A 4,686-nucleotide genomic window follows, 5' to 3' on the forward strand; every position below is an offset into this window, starting at 1 on the left:
AAAAAAAAAAAAAGAAAAGGGGGGCCGAGGCTCTGTTAGGCACACAGCTGCCACCCATGTTTATTGAGCTCCTTATAAAGTTATCTAATAGAGGTTAAAAATAGCAAAAAGAAGCGAAACAAGGCAAGATGTTAAAACTACCATTAAAAACTCCAAATCAGCACAAAACTGCTGCTGAGCACAAGCACAGTTAAAAAAGGCATTTTTACTTCAGCCTTAACCACAAAAGCTCCAGGATGTCTGTTCCTGTTTGCCCATTTCCTTTAAGCTATAACTGACTACTGTTGTGTTAAGTGTGGGGAGGTACAGGGTACAGCAGCCCACTGCCTCAGTAAGCGTTATCTCCAGCTATAACCTGGCGAAACCCACCAGCTATCTTATCTGTAAACATGTGACTGTCCGCTTTTAGGCAGACCTAGGCGTATTCCCAGAATAAGAAGCTTAGAGTCACATCCCTCAGGGAGCACTTGAGAATAAAATACCATGCTTAGGCCTTTGGGGGGCTGTACCCCTTCAGTGGGCACCTGTAGTCCCAGCTACTTGGGAGGGTAAGGCAAGAAAATCGCTTAAGCCCAAGAGTAGAACAGCTCATGTGAATATAGGTCCCCAGCTCTTCCCCCTACACCACGGGGATGGGCACAGCAAACGGAAAGTTCTGTGTTATGCTCCTTGTTGTTCTGACAAGAAGTGGACAATATTCCAGATGCAATACTTCTGTGATAGGTAAGAATTCTCCTTGGCACACAGCCCCTCAATCTCATCAGCTGTGCAGCTCAATGTGGGGAAGGAGAGAGTGGACCCCACTCCCACTTACAGGGACAGGATAAGGGGACAGCACACAATTTGGGGGAAAGAGTGTTACAAAACTCAGTAATCAAGGTAGGTCAATTTTGACCAAATAGTTGTAAAAATGAAAATTAATGCCTAATTCATGATCAGTGAAAGTTATAATTTTAAGTCAAGGATGGGTCAATCCCACTTTGCATGTTTCACTTCACGGGCTAGACATGGTCCCAAGCCTGTCCCCCTACATGAGGTTAGCGTGAGCTCAGAGGAGCCAATACATGACTAGCAGGTCCAGTGTGGAAAAGAGGACTGGCATGGGACAGGGACTCTGAGCCTGACCTCATGTCAGAACCCAAGAACTTGAGGACCTCAGAGAGGGTCTGGTGGGCAGGTGACGGGGTGAGGGGCCAGAAAGCACCTTCCAGAGGGAGCTCAGGGTTTGGGGAGCAGACTGAGGAGGAAGGTGCCTTGCAGAGCCCTCAGTGCCTCACTGAATCCTCCTGTGTCTGTCTGTGTCTGTTCCCCACAAGCGCCCTTCCTGGGAGGCCCTGGCAAGCCTCTATTTATATAGGACAACAGAAAGGAACTTTAGTATTTTGCAGTTAGTTTATTGAAATAAAGATGTATCTGAGGTTTCAACAAGTGTCTTGCAGTTTTCATTTAAAAGAACAAAAGAAGAAAGAAAAGTTTTGTTTCCTAATAATCAGCAATGATCATGGTCTGTGTGCCGTATCTGAGCCAAAGTTCTTGCGGGGTGTTAGTAATCTTTACACGACGGGCTGTCATAGATGGCTTCCTGGAAAACAAACACAGACAGGACAATGAGATTTTCAACTCTCCCTTGCAAAGGCAAATATGTAAGTCCAGAGACTGTTCTCCTTGTTGTTTTCCTGAGATTGTCCACAAACATCTCACTCCCAAGAAAATTAGCTCTGGAAGCAAAATGTGAATTATCTCCTCATTTATTCCTATTTTCAGGAGATATTTATTAATACCGAAGAGGTCCTGATATTTCTGGATACCTTCCACATGGGGCAACTGCTTTAATACTTTTTTTCTCCAAGTTTTCATTCTTTAAAATAATTTACCCAATTAAAATGCTGCATGTACAATTTGTTGAGGACACGCTAATTTGAAGTGTTTCTGATGCCACTTTGTTAACACAGAATTGTGAATATCTCAGCTCAAATATAAGCATGGGATGGTTTTGAGTTCCTTCACAATCTTAAGAGTTGGAAATATTGTAACACACTGAGGTTCTCCACCTTACCTTCATGAACTACAAAGTCTTGAGATGTCCACTAAAGAGAATTTGAGAGGGAAAAAATGCTCCCACCATCCCAAATTGCAGGTTATGTTCCCTTTTATCCTTAAATTTTGGGGGTGTATTTCTAAATTTTTTCTTCTTTGGATTGTTTCAAATGGAATATTGGGATATTATTAAGTAAATACTAGAAAATCTTGAGTAGCATGTGTATTAATGTAGACAGATAAATTCAATTATAACAATTGTCATAACATTTCTTTTAAATAATTCCTTTGCCCATGGTGGTTTCATACCCATGATCTATACTTTCCATTTCATGAGGAACGGAATTAAATGGTCCGTGATTTCCAATCAAGTATGGTTACACATCTTGCTGGCTCAGACATTCATGTTAAATTCTTTATATTGGAATATGTGTTATGCATAAAAGGTATTTTCTGGACTCCAAAAAAGTATTTAAGATCATGTTTCTAATTTTGTGTAAAGGGGCAAATTCATTTGTTGGTTCCCCTATAAGTGAGAGCCTCCTGCAGAATTAGATTTATTTTTTTTAGGCAGAATCTCACTATGTCGCCATCAGTAGAGTGCTGTGATGTCACAGCTCTTGGGCTCAAGCAATTCTCTTACCTGAGCCTCCCAAGTAGCTGGGACTATAGGTGCCCGCCACAACTCATGGCTATTTTTTGGTTGTAGTTGTTATTGTTGTTTGGCAGGCCTGGGCTGGGTTCGAACCTGCCAGCTCCTGTGTATGTGGCTGACGCCCTAACCTCTGAGCCACAGACGCTGAGCTGAGAATTAGATTCTTTTCTTACCTTGATAGAAAATGTGTTTGTGTCTGTCCCTGTGTGTGTTCGTGCGTGTGCATGTCTGTGTGTGCACGAGTGTCTGTGTGGGTCATGCGTGTGTTTCTGTGTTTGTGTCTGAAAATGGACTGTGGAGCTGAGGGGTAGGTCAGCCGTTTCTGGAGTGTTCTTTTCCCCCCTTTTCCATTTATTATTCACTGAAGATTCTCAAAAGGAAATATCTCCTAGGGAGACATTTAAATGAGGTGAGATGTTTAAAAAGCTTGCTCACCAGTTGCTCGGCATGGCTGATGCCAGATTTAGAGCCTACTTGTTCCTGGTCAGGGATGTTTAAAAGTACTTAAGAAAAGACCAAAATTACCATCATTACTCCAACATTTTTCAGAGTTTCATTTGACTGGCTGAGAAAACAATCTTTAAATTCCTCAATAGCCTTTTCGTCGTTATTTTCAGGCTTTCTAAACTCCTGCAGTGCATCTTTGTATTCAGATGTAGACACAGCTGGATCTATAGTGTTTTTAATTATATCTTCAATACGTTGACAGCCAGAACCTGAGGACAGAGCAGAACAATATGGGCTGATGAGCAGAAGTGTGAACCCACCTTAGAACATTCCTATGATGTCAGTCATCATTGGACATCCCAGCAGAGGCTGAAATTCAGACAGGCCATGGTGCGTGCTCTAGAGTTCCCAATCCCAGGAGAGCAGACCCAGCTTCTAGGTTCCCTTTAATTCCTGAAAATGCTTCTACAGCCTCCCAAATCCAGAGAAGCCAAATCCTGTGTCTCTTTGGTTAACCAGGACATTCGGGAATTGAGATGCTTTGTCTTGGTGGATCATATTGAAGAATATCTGCTCTTTCTAGGTTCAAAGTCATGCAAAGATTTCCTGTTATCATGCAAGCAGGATTGCTGCCCATGATAGAAGTCTTAGGTCTAAAATATTATCCACTAGCTTGACTTGACTCTCAATCTTGTCACAGCAACAAAGAACATCATGCAGAACTTCGTGTTTGTGAAGTGATCTGCTGTGCCCACCCCTGTGGTGGAGGGGAAAGAAGTCAGGCCCTGGGTTCATGCGAGCTGGTTGTACTCTGGCTCTGCAATTTCTGTGCATTTGACTAAGAGCAGTTCAGCTGTTTGCCCACTTGCACCTGCTCTGGGACAAAATGAGGTGGGAACATAAACAGGCGTTGTATATTGTACAAGGTCTGCTTCCTGTGCGATGGTAAGCGCTGCCACTTTCCAGCCACCAGGGCTTTGTCCTCCCCCTGGGTCCTCACTGTTTGAGGGAGCCCCAGAAAGCGTGAGTTCTCCGCGGTCAGCTTTGAGCAGGAAGGACTGGGGACCTGGGACCTGGGGGCGTGCTAGGCGGGCTCCAATCAACTCTGCAAAGGCACAGTGAGACTCACAGGGTGAGAGACACTGGGTCACACGCTGCAGCCTGAGCCTTCTCTCTGGGAGGTTTCCCTTTTCCTTCTACATTTCAGGAGACTTGTGATTGTTTCCTGGTTTATGGACACAGATACCCTGGGGTCTTCAATCACATCTTTCCCTTGCCTCACTGAAAAGGTAATTTCAATATCCAACTCTGAAACTTGTGTTGGTTTTCATGGTCCCTGTCACTCTGGTGGGACACCCTGAATGCAGTGAGACTCTTTGTGCATCTCCTGTGCAGGGCACAGCCCACCAGGGCACCCTGTTTTCGTGCCTGGAATGAATGTGATCCTGATGTCTATTGCATGGAGCCTCTTGGTCCTGTGCTGGGGCTTGGGGATGCAGAGTTCTTCCCCTGGGGCCCAGGCAATGCCCCCAGCCCACATGCCACCC

This window comes from Otolemur garnettii, unplaced genomic scaffold (assembly GCF_000181295.1).
Source record: "Otolemur garnettii isolate 467f Iridium unplaced genomic scaffold, OtoGar3 scaffold00140, whole genome shotgun sequence".
Lineage (NCBI taxonomy): Eukaryota > Metazoa > Chordata > Mammalia > Primates > Galagidae > Otolemur > Otolemur garnettii.